General features: G+C 45.3%; 1 pseudogene across 1 annotated transcript in view; it reads right to left on the bottom strand.

Annotated features, from left to right (window-relative positions):
* LOC311233616 (ATP-binding cassette sub-family G member 4-like) overlaps positions 1-16,527 on the bottom strand; it is a 126,442-nt pseudogene that overhangs the window by 49,911 nt on the left and 60,004 nt on the right. The window contains exon 13 of the transcript in view: positions 4,257-4,375. The product of the transcript in view is annotated as an ATP-binding cassette sub-family G member 4-like (transcript). The remainder of the gene's footprint in view (positions 1-4,256; positions 4,376-16,527) is intronic.

A 16,527-nucleotide genomic window follows, 5' to 3' on the forward strand; every position in this document is an offset into this window, starting at 1 on the left:
GTTGTATTTGCCACATGGAAGCAATACAATTAGGGCTGACCTTCGAAGCTTTTTTTGGCAATCGAAGCTTCGGGGCCGAGCTTTGGTCAACTTTGTTGTTTTTAAATGTGCTCTATAAATAAAGTGGATTGGATTAATTAATTAAGTAGCCCCTTTTGTGACTGTGATGCAGCCAACAAGGTTTCACTCGGCTGCGCTGCCTGGGTGCAGTGGGGCTGCTCTCACAGCCAACGACATGACATTACATAATTATGTTGCAACCTTCGTCTATCAAGCAAACAATTATATTATATTTAATTTATAATTTATAATTATATCAGACAATGCACCTACAAAAGCAGATGATTACAATTAAATTAGCCAACTTGGTAACACATTAGTCATAGCAGCATAGGCATAGCCTTATTAATGTTTTGTGTGGCGTCGCCGTCGTGTACAACGATACTTAGGTTTTTTAGGTGATTTGACAAAGTCAAATCACTGAAAGACCCCCACCACCCCAATAACAGCCTGTTCCAGCTGCTGAGGTCAGGCAGACGCCTGCGAACCCCAGCTACTACGACAGAGAGGCTTCGGCTCAGCTTCTTCCCCCAGGCCATCAGAGCCTTGAACAATGAACACTGAGTGCCACAGAACACTGAACTATCCACACACAAGCACACATGAGCACACACACGACACGCACGCTGTGCACGCTCACACACTAGCAGCCACTTTAACATGAGCAGGCACACACTCGTGCCGCACACGCCCACACCAGTGGAGGTTTCTCTATGACAACACGTGAAACACAAATTCACTCATAATTCATAATTATTATTCATTTACATATATATATACATTTATTTTATTTATATATATATAAAACATTTTTTTTAATTATTATTATTTTATATTCAAAAGTTTTCCTCTGTAAAAAAAATGCCAGTGAATTTTTTCTTTTTAAAAAATGGCCAAAATTGACAGCTCTGAGCAGGCCTGCACTGCAGTAATGACTGCAGTAATTATTCGTGAAGAAAACTTCACAGGTGTGACCCAATGTTATATAAATAATAAATAACAGCCAATCGAAATAGGCTATTAACTTCGTCTAAGCACGGTCTGTGCAGTTAAATTCTTGCCATTGAATGGAGGATTGAATGATTGACAGCCCTTGCCATCCAATACATGGAGGTTGAATATGATTGGCAGCCTTGCAAATCCAATCAGAGATTGCTGCATTGCAAAGTCAAAACGGGTCCATCTGCAGGTTAGGTTTAGCTCTGGCCAATCTCAAGTTTCTCAAGTTTCTTTATTAGTTGTCATACAGAAGTACAGAATACTTTTATACAAAATGTAACAGAAATAAGCATTTTGTATAAAAGTATTCTGTACTTCTGTATGACAACTAATAAAGAAACTTGAGAAACTTGAGATTGGCCAGAGCTAAACCTAACCTCCGACCCTGCAGATGGACCCATTTTGACTGTTTGAAAGAGCAAGGAAGTAGTTTAGTTGTTGTTTAGTAGAAGTAAGCTGTACAGCTATAACAAGTAAAGTCAGGCTAAATTAAACTTTGCGCCAACATTAGGACCGAAGTATAAACCAGCAACTGAGCAACATGAAGAAGTGGACTTATGCATCTGGATCAGAAAAAACGTTGTGGATGAAAAAGTAAGTAGGCTAGTGTTTGTAAAAGCTTGTATGCTAACAGTAGCTAGTCAGCTTAGCCTACATCACAATGATAATCACCAAGCTAACTTACTGTACACACTGTAGGGCTGGGCAATTAATCAAAACAGAATTGCGATATCGACTCATAGACCTATGCAATCTCATTTCTAAGTTATGACTTTTTTTTTTTATTAATTTTTTTTTTTTTTTAACTTTTTCAATTATTTTATCTGGGTTGAACATGATTTGTGGAACTCCCTCTGGTGTTGTGGTCGTGGTATTCACTGACCTTTGGGAAGTATTTCGACATGCACATGGGTATCTTAGTGGTGTAGTGTATCTTGTAGACCAGGCAAGTTGCTGTACTCTGTCGTCTACTCTAAGCCATCCTAGGTTGTCAAAGTGGGCAGGGGTGAGGTGGGTTTTAGGAGTAAGGTCAAGCAGTAGTCTGACCAGTTTGTTTTGTGATGTTTGTAATCTTGTTTTTAGTGCCTTTGAGGTGCTTTGGTACCATGAGGTGCAAGCATAGTCGTAGTACCCTTGAATGAGTGCTCCTGTTAGAGTCTTCAAGGTATTCTTGTTTACCAGAGAGGAGATCCGGTACAAGAATCTAGTTCGTTGGTTGACTTAGTTTTATTACATTGGATCCCATTTTGTCACAGGAATGATTTGCCTCTATAGGATGGAACCCAGGTAGGGAATTTCATCTTTCCTTTTAAGATAAGATAAGATATTCCTTTATTGATCCCCTTGGGGAAATTCAGGCATCATAGCAGCATGGGGGAAGGGGGGGGGGGGGGTACAGGTAGTGAAAACAACACAAGCAGTGTAAACAAATAGGTCAATATAATTTACTATCTAACTAACTGAAATATATTTTCACAGTGTCACATAAGGTGCAGTATGCATAAGGTAGTGTTATAATTTACTATCTAACTAACTGAAATATACATTATTCATTATTCACAGTATCACAGTATCCACATAAGGTGCAGTATGCCTAAGGTAGTGTAAGTTGTCCTCCTTGGGTTCCTATAAGTCCCAGGTCGATGTCTGGCAGCAGTTGCTGCCCACTGTTGTGGAGCCTGATGGCCACTGGTATGAAGGACTGTCCGAGGCGGTTAGTTGAGTGTCGGGGGGGTATGAGTCTGTGGCTTCCTTGTCACCTTCACCTAATATGTTTTGATCTGGTCAGGTGCGCTGTCACCTAAAATGTTTTGATCTGATCAGGTGCGCTGTCACCTAAAATGTTTTGATCTGATCAGGTGCGCTGTCACCTAAAATGTTTTGATCTGATCAGGTGCGCTGTCACCTAATATGTTTTGATCTGGTCAGGTGGGCTGTCACCTAATATGATTTCATCTGGTCAGGTGCGCTGTCACCTAATGTTAATATGTTTTCATCTGTGTCCACTGACCACTGACACACAGTGGGGGATGTTTTAAAAATATAATTTAATATATAATATAATATAATAATTTGTGCTTCACCTAAAAATTTGGTCAGCAGCCTCCACTGGCCCACACTTATGGCCAAAAAGGAAAGGTCACTTTAAAAATAGTATAACAACAGTAACAGGGTATTGCACTACCAAATCTACCTAGCATGTCCTATATGCTCTGTAAATAACTATGTACAGATACCGAGATGTCCCACCATGTTACCTGTTACCTGTTTATTGCACAATGTTGTTGTTTTTTATTGGATTCTATTATATGTTGTACCACTGTATTACACATCGTTGCGGGCAAGATCACCCGCATTTCATTGTATACTTGTATGCCGTGACAAATAAAACTCTTGACTTGACTTGAAAGTTGTTGTAGAGTTGTGATATGCCATTTTCTTCTGGCATATCTGGCACTCGGCTTTTTGGGCATTGTCTTTGCATATTTTAAAGTATAACCACACGTCTGATGACATCTTTGTCGACATGTCTGCTGCACATGTCCTTGTTGTTTTCAACACAGATAATCTCCACGTGCTTGTTGTAGAGAGGTGGAGTCGAGGCGCCGCTTACTTTCGTTTCATTGGAATGGAGGCGCAAGATTTTGGAGGCAAAAAATATTTTTTTTTATGTTCGAAGCTTGTGCCATCGAACGAAGCTTCGAAGCTTCGAAGTATTTAAGACAGCAGTTTTCATACAAAATAATAAATAACGTTCTACCATGGGCAAAAGGAGCAGGAGGAAGAATAGTTCTTATAGTTACCTGCCCCCCATTCCTAAACTAAACAAGTATTACTTGATGGTCGGCGTACAACCTAATTTACACAAAATAAGAATTCATACCATATACAAAGAAAGAAACAAACAATCCACAGATGAAACAAAAAAAAATAAAAAATAATAATAATAATAATAATAATAAACAAGAAAAGAAAATATCTCACTATAGAAAAGATCTCACTGTTGATCTCACTATTCACATTTGAATTTCATACTGACTAAATATATATTTTTTTATAATTCTTTTTGAATTGACAAACACTATTACATCCCTTAAGCTCGCTATGGAGATAATTCCACAACTTTACACCAATAACTGAAGGACACATCTGTTTAAGTGTGGTACGTGCAAACTGATGTAGGAGCGTGGCCTTACCTCACGTAGGAGGTGTAGGAGCACCACTGCAGGTATTTGGGAATGGCGTGGAAGTTGATTAAGAAGCCGGAGAACAGCAACAGGGGGACGACCGTGACCGGACCCACGATTGTCGCCACCTGGAGGACGACGGAGGAAGTCGTTCGTTTACTTTTTAAACGTCAATGAGGAAGGTACACAGTAACTACACTGTACAACGTGGGCTGTATTATAAAGTGTTACCATGAGGGCTGGGTATCGCCACTGCCCACCGGTTTCCCAAAACGATTAGTTTCAAGTTTCTTTAATAGTTGTCATACAGAAGTACAGAATACTTTCATACAAAATGCTTCTTACTGTTACGCTCCAGAGACTGTGCTAGACAAGATAGTATCAAATAACATAGTATAGCATGTAATTTAGAAGTAGAAAATGAGGTCACAGTGTTCAGTATAGACATATGTACAATGTTCAATGCAGAATAGACGTAACTGAGTTACCATATAATATACAATACTATTGTAACTGAGGGGTACAATTCCCTGACTGTATTACTAGATATGATACTTACTACCACTACCTTTGTACTTAATATTCGGCCACCCAGTACTCGGCATAAATATATTATGATGAACACTGTCACGTAGATGAAACGGATCCAACACAAATGTACGAATTAGAAATAGGTCTTTATTTCTACACAGCGATGGTGTGTAGACTGTAGAGCAAGCACTTAATCACTTAATTACATTTATGAATTGAAATAGTATGCACTTTTATGGCAAAGAGTATTCGTTGGTATATCAATAGAGAATGTCCAATCTCTGGTGGCGCAGGCGGTAAATATACGACCTGGAATAGTTAAGGAATAACAGCAATGATACTTTAATGATTATAAGACTGGATACACTAAGGGGGGTAATCCGGTCGCTTGTAAGACAACAGGAGTAGGAGGGGGGGGGGGGGTAGAGTCTGGCTGCCTCGTCCGGCCAAGGGTATCCTGGGTGAACCCACAGTTGTGCAGCTCGGTGCGCCAGCGATCCTTGGACCACAGATGAAAGCAGGTGGACTCTCTGTGAGCCGGCTCTCTCCGGTCCACGGGGGAGAGACGTGAAGCGACCTCGTCTTGCAGAGCGTCTCCTCACCTTGCGTCCTCTCCAGGGGGGGGGGGGTTCCAACACACGGCAGTGTCGGGGGTCTTTATCCATGGAATAATCACTGTACACAAAGCATAATCCGTGCCTGGGAAGGCGGGCTGTCGTCGGTAGAATAATCCGGTATACAGGTCCACTCGCTCGTCGGCTCTGGGGCTCCTCGGATGCAGTCTCACATGGGGTCGACCATCCTGGATAAGCAGCCAGTTCTCTGCCCGAAACGATGGGGTGCTGGCTACGGTAGTATTCTCACCGTACGAAGCACTATATATTAACAGACTATTATTAGCTTAATAGACTACGTCCAACTCGACGATATAGTGCCAAATATGACTATTCAAATATTAATATACACGATGTCTCAATACCGATGGTAGGCCGAACTTGGCCTTACTCCCACACGTGGCGTCGTGGGGAGGCTTTACGTCTGTCACTCTATTGGAGGGTAAGAAACTGGACTGAAAAAGGAAGTCCTACTTTAGTAGCGCAGTATATATACGCACTATGAACAAATAGTACCGTTAGTGGTGCGGTAGCCAGATTCCTACGCGGAACTAGGACTTGTTCGTACATGTTGAGCGGTACGTTTGAACTGGGTCTGGGGGGTATGGCAGCCTGGCACCAAGGTCTCGACCAATAGTAGAATGGAGACTATTATGGGATGTTCAGTAGGCTAGAATGGATATTCAATGCATATTGTACAAGGAATATACAAGGGATATCAGGGAATATTAGAGAATATACAAATACAATTAAATATATATATACAAATAAATATATATATTCGGTTTAATCTGGCCCTTTACAACAGCCACCCCCTGATTGGTCCCAGACCTAATCAGTTAAGCAGAGACAGATTAATCGCGTTGCCTATTTACACATAAGGGTTTGCTGTAGGGGTCAGTCAACTTCACAAAGTCATAGGGTTATAGGGTCATGGTCATCATCGATTGTGTCTGGGAGTCGGGGCAGTTCTATGAGCCTCGCCACGGGACGGGTGTAAGTGCGACCCTGGACAAGCACTTCAGCTGCTCGGACCTTGCCGTCGGCACCGGTGATCACTTTGCTTACGCGGCCGGCCGGCCACATAGCTCTGGGCAGTGATTGATCAATAATCATGACGACTGTTCCTTCTGTCAAATTGTCTCTCTCCTTTACCCACTTCTGGCGGGTCTGTAGAGACGGTAGGTAGTGCAGTAGGAAACTGCTCCAAAACTTGTCGGCTAATACTTGGCTGTACCTCCACATTCGTCGGCCGTTCGCTTCTTCAGGGCGGTACATTGTCTGGGGTAACGCGGGATCTAGCCGCCCCATCAGGAGTGTGTTGGGGGTTCTGCGTAGGCGACCACCCACTCTGATGAGGGTATGAGCGTCGCTCTCGGGGGCCAGATGAATTAATCTGCTGTCGGATGGGACGGGCATTCCTCCCTGTAGACAGGCCAATTCATCGGGGAACGAGTCTCTCTGGGCTCGCTGCAGTAGAAGCAATTCTGCTTCCTCGTAGTTAGCTGCTGACATTTCAGCGGGGGACTTACACTCCGGGTGGTGCCGCAGGAATGTCCTTTGTTGTGCACTCTCTATGGTAGTGCAATCATCTATGTTGGGGTCTGCGGAGATAACAGTGCTCAATCCACAGAACACAGGCTTCTTATTCTCAGCCTCCTCCTGACTGGCTTCCCTCGGGATAGGCGTGGGCCACTCTCCTTCCGGGAGCTTTAGGAATGCTGGGCCGTCACTGTAGACATTGCGACGGGTGAGGTCATCTAGGGGCATTCCCCGGGTGATGACGTCAGCTGGGTTCTGTTTTGTATCAACGTAGCGCCACTCTGTTTCTCCGGTTAACTCTTCGGTTAAGTCTTGAATCTCGGTGACTCTGACTCCCACGAAGACTTTGTACTTGCATGAGTCCGATTTGATCCAGGCGAGTACTGTCGTGGAATCTGACCACAGGATTGTTCTAGACACCGGTATGGTGAGCTCACGTTGGATGAGCGTGGCTAGGTGCGCTCCGGCTAGGGCTGCGCAGAGCTCTAGGCGTGGGATAGATTGTTGCTTGCGTGGGGCTATTCTCGAGCGGGCGAGGACAAATGCTGTGTAGATCTCTCCCCCCTCTTCTTGGGCCCGCAAGTAGGCTACTGATCCGTATGCGACCTCTGAGGCGTCACTGAAGACGTGTAAGTCCATTTTACATGTCTCTGGCCTCACCGTGGGTGGGAAGTAGCTTCGGCGCATATTAACGCCTGGGAGTGAGTGGAGCTCCATCTCCCACTCTCTCCAGGTGGATGCAAGGTGTGCGGGAATGGGGTCGTCCCAGCCCTGGTCCTTGTCCCACAATGCTCGTACAATCATTTTTGCCCTGGTGGTGTACGGTAGAATACATCCTAGCGGGTCATATTGTCGGGCGAGTGTTGTGTACACACTCCGTCTGGTGGTCGGCGCCGCCGCCGGCCTTCCCTGCTCCGTAGTCAGGGGCTTGTGTCTGTAGTGAAGCGAATCTGTTTTGAATCGCCACACCAATCCCAGGGTCATCTCCTGGGCTTCTCCCGGGATTGTAGCCATCCAGGTCTCGCTGCTGGCTGCCTTGTCCTCGGAGGAGAGGCTGCGCAGTACTTGCGGATCGCTGCTGGCCCACTGCCTGAGATCAAAGCCGCCTTTGATCAATGAGGCGCAGAGTTTAATCAGGAGAGCCTCGGCTTCTTCCTGGGTTGAAAGGCTTTGTAGACAGTTGTCTACGTAGAAGCTGTTCTTTACGCTGTGTCGGACCTCTTCGTCCGCTGCTGGGTCCTCTGCTACATGTTTCTGTAGTGCAAATGTAGCACAGCAGGGGCTGCACGTCGTTCCGAAGGGGAGGACTTCCCATTGGTAGATGGCTGGGTGCTCATCTCCTGGCTTCTCTCTCCATAGGAACCGTAACAGGGGCTTGTCCTCCTCTACTAATCTCACCTGCAGGAACATTCCTTTAATGTCCCCGCTGATGGCCACCTTTTCCTGGCGGAAGCGGAGTAGAACGCCGAGTAGGGAGGGGCCGAGTGTGGGACCGGGCAGTAACTCTTTATTCAGATTTTGGGATCCGATCTGGTAGCTGCAGTTAAATACTATGCGGTCTTTACCGTTGTGATGGACCTTGTGGTGAGGCACGTACCACGATTCAGTGGTCTGGTCAGCCTCTTTAATGTACATCTTTGTGACGTGTCCCGCTGTGATGAGCTTCTCAATCTCAGCGCGGTATACACTCTCTTGGGCGGGGTTCTTGGCTAAGCGCCGCTCCGTGTTCAGCAGGTACCGTTCTGTGGCGTCTGTCTTGGCGTGGAAAGTAGGCATTCCTTCTCGCCGCAGGAGTGGCGTGGCGTATCTCAACACGCCGTTGACCGGGACTCTCTTGGTCCCTGTCTCGAGGAGGTGAATGGCGTAAATGTCATCTTTAGAGCGAATGTCTTTCTTTCCGTTCTTAAAGGGCATTTGTTCCAAGGTCCATAACCGCTCTACGTGTTGCAGGAGTGCGGTTTCTCCCTCTGTGACTCGGGAGTGGAGACATCTAGTGGCTGTACTTCGGTTGAGAGATTTGGCGAGCGGGCCTTGGAGAGTCCATCCCAAACGGGTCTCGACTGCTGCAGGACAGCCTCGGGGTCCGGTATGAACCCGGTCTATCGGGACAATGAGGTCTGCATGGTCGGAGCCTATCAACAGGGTCGGCATGGCATTGTCTATGAGCGGGATCGGTAACTTGCGCAGATGTGCATATTTCTCCATCAGCTTGGCGACGGGGTATGTGTACCGCGACAGTCCTATTTCTTGGCTGGTGAAAGCGTCTGTAATCTGGTACCGTCGCTCAGGCTGGCCGCTTGCTGCGATAGAGAATGAGACATTCTCGCCCTTTATCGTCTTCAAATCTCGTCTTATTGTCCGAATTGTCATTTGGGTTTCGCTTCCCCGCAGCCCTAGCTGGGCCGCAGCGGAGGCGAGCAGAAGGGTCTTCTCTGACCCGTCATCGAGGACGGCGTAAGTGTCCAGGACTTTATTCTGGTAGCTTAGTGTCACACGCACTACTTTTAGGAGTACTCGGGCTCCACTGCTGCTGGCGGGATCGATGTACATGACGCTCGCTTTGCTGCTGGATGGTGCGGGTGAAGGGCGCCGTCTGTTACTGTCGTGAAGTATGTCCAGATGGGCTCCATCGCACTTGGTGCACCTTTTCTTTAAGCGGCATTCGGCTGCCATGTGTGAGCGCGCACAGCGAAAACAGCGCTTGTTGGACTTTATCCATTGACTTGCTTCCTCCGCGTTCAGCTTGGGGAAGGAGTCACATTGCGCTAGCCAATGTTCTTTCTCACTGTAGGGGCACACTATCTTCCACTTCTCCGTTCTGGAGGGGGTACTGTGGCTCCTGCTGCTCGGTACTGACTCCGATTGGTGCATCACAGTCACCGATCTTCTTCCATCATTTAGTCGTCTGGTTCCTTCTCTGGAGCCAGGGGTGCTCCGTCCGAATGTATCTAGCCGTAGGCTGCTGACTTCTCTCGCCAGGAAGTCTGCTAGATCGAGGAGGTTCGGTTCGGGGCTATTCGGGTCTCGGTGGTCTCTCTGCCGCCTAAAACGCTCCTGTCGAGCGGGCGGCAGCTTCTCCAAGATCCTTTCCACATTTGAGTTGGCGTAAAGTTCATGCCTCCCCTTCTCTCTCTGCGCTCCCAACATCCCTACCAGGGACTGCACTCTGATGGACAGGTGGTCCAGTGCTCGATTGTCTATTGCTGGGGGTAGGCGGTCGATGTGTCGGATCTCCTGGATCACGTAATCCCATATGCGCCCATACCTCTGGTCCAATGCTACCAGCGCTGCTGTGTATGGGGTGGTGGAAGTCGCGTAGGCGAGCGCTATATTATGTGCGCGGGGTACCTTTAAGTGCTTCAGTAGGATGGCGTATTTATGGCGTTCATCCAATACATCCACCAACATGGTCTCCAGACACATGCGGAGTTCTGTATACTGGGCCCGGTTCTCTTGGGTGAAGTCGGGTACCATAGGCGTGCCAATGTATGACGCTGACTGTGGATACATCGGCGAGCGTTGGGGGAGAGGCCTCCTAGGCGAGTCTCCTCCCGCTCCTTGGTATGGGCTGGTACCGGCAGTGTACCATGGCCCGCTTGTCCAGGTGCTGTTCCTCGGTGCGGGTCGTGCGTCGTGCTCACCCGGGTATAGAGTCGGGGGTCTGTAGCGCAGCTCCGCGGGAGTATAGCCTGGGCTGTACCGGACCTCCTGGTCCGGTAGAGTACTGTGCTGTCGTCGGGCGTGGTTCTCCTCCTCTTCCTCTTCGTCTTCAGTTAGGTCATCCAGTGCTTGTAGTCTCTGGTTTAGCCTCTCCACAGGATATGCTGCTCCTTCCCGGTTGCTAGGTCTCGCTTGGACCGGTGGGGGGAGGTGGTCTGTGGGGGGTATAGACCTCGTCTGTTGCTCTTCTTCGCTCCGCTGCTGGATCTGCAGTCGGTCGCGTTCAGCAGCGGCGTTCAGGCTGATGAGGAAGGCCTGCTGTAGGGTCCTCTCTGCCTCGCTGGGAGAAGGCGGTTGTATAGGGGAGCCTTCCCTCGGGGTACTCCTTGCGGAGCCTTGGAGCTCTATCTCCACGGTGCTCTCCCCGTCTTCTTCCGTGCCGAGTTCTCTCTCGGTAGCGTTGTATTCCTCCCGGGACTCATCAGGGACTACTTCTTCAGTACTGGCGGGGTGTGAAGTCATGTCTGGTTCCCACTGGTCCCCACCGTGAACTTGGTCAGTTACATTAGAACCCGTAGGGGCCTCTATGGTCGGGGTAATCTGGGCGTTGGGGTTAGACATACTTTTACTTTCTAGTTTTACCGCGTTTACTGTTAGTAGAAGACTAGGTTGTTGACTGACAGCGTAAGCCTCTAAGTACTGAGGGAGCCGTCGTTCGCGCTGCGGGCGTTGGTTAGGAGGATCGTTTCGTGGAGTGTTCATCATAGGCCATTTCAATATTAATAACACTATATTAATATTACACTAATTACCATCCGGCTCGAAGGACCAATTGTAACTGAGGGGTACAATTCCCTGACTGTATTACTAGATATGATACTTACTACCACTACCTTTGTACTTAATATTCGGCCACCCAGTACTCGGCATAAATATATTATGATGAACACTGTCACGTAGATGAAACGGATCCAACACAAATGTACGAATTAGAAATAGTCTTTATTTCTACACAGCGATGGTGTGTAGAGCAAGCACTTAATCACTTAATTACATTTATGAATTGAAATAGTATGCACTTTTATGGCAAAGAGTATTCGTTGGTATATCAATAGAGAATGTCCAATCTCTGGTGGCGCAGGCGGTAAATATACGACCTGGAATAGTTAAGGAATAACAGCAATGATACTTTAATGATTATAAGACTGGATACACTAAGGGGGGTAATCCGGTCGCTTGTAAGACAACAGGAGTAGGAGGGGGGGGGGGGGGGTAGAGTCTGGCTGCCTCGTCCGGCCAAGGGTATCCTGGGTGAACCCACAGTTGTGCAGCTCGGTGTGCCAGCGATCCTTGGACCACAGATGAAAGCAGGTGGACTCTCTGTGAGCCGGCTCTCTCCGGTCCACGGGGGAGAGACGTGAAGCGACCTCGTCTTGCAGAGCGTCTCCTCACCTTGCGTCCTCTCCAGGGGGGGGGGGGGTTCCAACACACGGCAGTGTCGGGGGTCTTTATCCATGGAATAATCACTGTACACAAAGCATAATCCGTGCCTGGGAAGGCGGGCTGTCGTCGGTAGAATAATCCGGTATACAGGTCCACTCGCTCGTCGGCTCTGGGGCTCCTCGGATGCAGTCTCACATGGGGTCGACCATCCTGGATAAGCAGCCAGTTCTCTGCCCGAAACGATGGGGTGCTGGCTACGGTAGTATTCTCACCGTACGAAGCACTATATATTAACAGACTATTATTAGCTTAATAGACTACGTCCAACTCGACGATATAGTGCCAAATATGACTATTCAAATATTAATATACACGATGTCTCAATACCGATGGTAGGCCGAACTTGGCCTTACTCCCACACGTGGCGTCGCGGGGAGGCTTTACGTCTGTCACTCTATTGGAGGGTAAGAAACTGGACTGAAAAAGGAAGTCCTACTTTAGTAGCGCAGTATATATACGCACTATGAACAAATAGTACCGTTAGTGGTGCGGTAGCCAGATTCCTACGCGGAACTAGGACTTGTTCGTACATGTTGAGCGGTACGTTTGAACTGGGTCTGGGGGGTATGGCAGCCTGGCACCAAGGTCTCGACCAATAGTAGAATGGAGACTATTATGGGATGTTCAGTAGGCTAGAATGGATATTCAATGCATATTGTACAAGGAATATACAAGGGATATCAGGGAATATTAGAGAATATACAAATACAATTAAATATATATATACAAATAAATATATATATTCGGTTTAATCTGGCCCTTCACAACAACTATGCAGTGTACTAATGTACAGTACTATATAGTGCAAAGCAGAAATGGGATGAGGTACAATTTAGGTACAATTTACAGTAAGGTGTACGAGTTGTAGTGCAATCCTTCATCAATAAATATAAAGTGTGGGGAGTGGGTGCTACAGTGTGTTTGTTTAAAGTGAGTGTGTGCTATAAAGTGTGTGGAGTGGGTGCTACAGTGTGTTTGTTTAAAGTGAGTGTGTGCGTGTGGATGTGTGTGCTATGTGCGTTTGATGGTTGTTGTTGTGTAGTGTTCATTGTTCGTTTAGCATTCCGATTCACAAGGTCCCGAATCGATTCAATTTCCGATAAAATTTGATTCAATGCTATAACATTTAAATGGTTCAAGGAACCCTCTAACATGTTTCATTGTTTAAGATATTAACGTTTACATTAAGAATTGACTCTCAAGCAGTTACATGAATGTACTTTTTATTGGAACATTGGCTTTTGCATGTCACGTCTGGGTGATGTCTCAGTAAGTGGTTTCATAGATTGTTGTATCATTATCTATGTCTGTCACTATAGCCAATGGAAATGCTAGAAATGGTCACGTGGGCTGGGAGAACCAATGGACAATGTCTATCCCGAGGCCAAACTTAAATTACACCCTCCCCAGACCGACAGTGGGGCAATGCGCGCAACGACCAGGAAGGGAATTGGCATAACGACAATTCGACCGACCTTGGGATTTTATGAATCGATAATCGCTAATTCAAATGAAGATCAATTCAGAATCGGGAAATCTTTTTTTTTAACCCAGCCCTATATTATATTTATAGCTAATATAGTAACTTATAGTGTGCATTTCTCCAGACCTCTCCTGGCAGAGCCTGAGGTGTGGCCAGCCTGACACCTGGTAAGCTTTAATGTCTCCCTTGGCCAGAGGGTGGGGTCAATCAATATCTGAAATAACCTTCGTACTGTCTTCATACTGTCTTTTACTATTATGCATTTTGCTACTAAGGAATCTACCTTGCCTATACTACTACCTACTATGCCAATATGTCTATACTACTACCTACTATGCTAATATATCTATACTACTACCCGCTATGCTAATATGTCTATACTACTACCTACTATGCTAATATATCTATACTACTACCTACTATGTTAATATGTCTATACTACTACCTACTATGCTAATATGTCTATACCACTACCTACTATGAGTTTTAGTTAAAGTCAGTAAATGTTTTGCAGTTTGAATATTGAACTTTGAGGTACAACCTTAGTTTCATACCTCAGCCTGGTTCCTACCTCGTGTTGTGTTAGTACAGAGTTATGTCGGCACATGTTATATGTTTGCACAATCACTACTTTCACTTTTGGTACTTTAAGTATATTTAGATTATTATACTTAATAAAGACTATTCAAGCAGCATGTTTTTCCTCATGTTTTTCAAAATATACTGTAGAGATGAAAGCTGCAGCTGCTACTATAGTGTGGACTGAATGGACGGCAGCAAAGCTTTATGGAAATGCCAGTATTCTGTCGTTATATGGGTTGTGGCAATACATTTGACAAATAATAGCTTGCAGCAACGTATTGAAAAAAGAACTATAAACTATAAATTAGTTCATTTTTAAAACCATGAACTTTAGTTCAAAATTTTGAATTATAAACTATGAACTGAACTAGTTCATTTTAAAATGTGTGACCTTTGAACTGAACTAGTTCATGTAGAAACTGAACTTTCCCAACACTGACTACTACCTACTATGCTAATACGTCTATACTACTATGCACTCAAGACTGTAACACTCAAGTTCAACACTGTTTGACGAACAATCTTACTGACCCTTAGCTGCCAGAGTTGTACCCTTCCTGCTGACTTGTTGTACAGAACTTGTAAGTGGCTTTGGATAAATTACTAAATGTAAATTCCCCCTTTCGCTGAGTGGCAGACGCTTGGTCTTCCTGCGCGGGGTATGCAGGTTCTGATCCAGGCTGGGTTAGGATATGTCAAGATATATATCTGTGTAAAGGCCAAATGAGTGTTCTTGTTATAGATTATTATTATTATTATTATTATTATTATTATTATTATTATTATTAGTATTATTATTATCTATATATTATATTATATATTAGAACTATGCACTGTTTAGACTGTCTTATTTATGTTTGGACACTAGAGGGCTCACCACCCATTACAGCCCACTCCTATAAATAGCCAAGGTGATCACTGCAATCTTTGTGCACCTGTGATGAGGATACAATTTTCTACCTGTTTCACTGTTGGATCTGACCTTGGGGAGCAATTGACAACTGTTCTGTTTAAACCCTTCATTCACTATCATTTACCTTTGGACAACAATAAACCCTGCAAACCGTAAGAGGAGCAACTTTGGACATTCAATTCATTCAACATCACAACTTTGGGACTGAGTAAGATAATTAATTGCGGGTGCATCGTGGACGCTTGTCGATTCACTGGGGAGCGACAAGCGGCCACCACAAAGTAGAAAATTGCCTCATGAAAGAGGGACGTGTGAGTGAGTACATAGTTGGAAAACTCCTCACGAAAGAAGTACATGTGTGAGTATAAAGTAGGACAAGCTCCCTCACCAAAAGGACTCCAGAGGTAAGAAGATTTATGAATGACACCTCTGTTGTTGAAGACCTGGATAAAGGAATTGATAGTAGCGTGAAGAGCTGAACCAGCCTTCCGTGAAGATAAAAGTATTTTGAAACCTCTGTTGTAGAAGACCTGGATAAAGGAATTGATAGTAGCGTGAAGAGCTGAACCAGCCTTCTGTGAAGATAAAATTGTTTGGACGCTGCTGTATTTATGAATGAAACGTGACTCGGGACATTGCTACTTGTTGTGCTTCTGTGCGAACGCTGTTGAGTATTATAACGTAGACTGACAAATTGATTAATTGTGATGCTGTGGATTACGGAACGTATTTGGACGCCGTAATATTTGGAACCATTGCAATTAATGTTGTCAGTCACTCTCGATGTGTGGAAAACTAGACAGCGTCAGACTAATTGAATTGCGATACTGTGGAATGGATTATGGAACGGACTATGTGCCGTATTAGAATTAAGTAGAACCATCGCAATTAATGATGTCTGGACGTGTGGAAACTAAATGGCGCAATGGACTGATTTAATTCCGATACAGCAGTCGACTACGGAAAGGAGCATAGAGGTATTGCAATTAAAGTCACTCTCGACATGTGGAAACGAAATAACGTCGGCACATTGGCAACCTAATTGAGTTGCAATATTGTGGATATGGAACTGACTGTGTGCCGTATCGTTTAGAAGTGGAGCCATCGTAATTAGTGTCGTCACTGAACGTGTGGAAACTAAATTGTTCTCTTGGACATTGTAGATGTGTGGCAAAACTAAAGCTATACTACATTACTGCATAATATACTAAGCAGAAAGGAAAGGAAACCCACTTTTGAAGGCTCTGACGTCACACCAAGTGAATGCAACATTCAAACTACAAAGGATAAATAAAAAGAATAAATAACATGTCTGAAGCCAAGATGAGGCCAACCAGTCATGGAGGTAGTAAAATAGCCTCTATGATTAGAAAGGCTAAAGCTGAAAAGGCAGGCTTAATGGTACGCCTTGCCAATTTCAATAAAAAGCAAGAGCTTGAGAAACAACAAAGA

Source organism: Notolepis coatsorum, assembly GCF_963971535.1.
Source record: "Notolepis coatsorum genome assembly, chromosome: 8".
NCBI lineage: Eukaryota > Metazoa > Chordata > Actinopteri > Aulopiformes > Paralepididae > Notolepis > Notolepis coatsorum.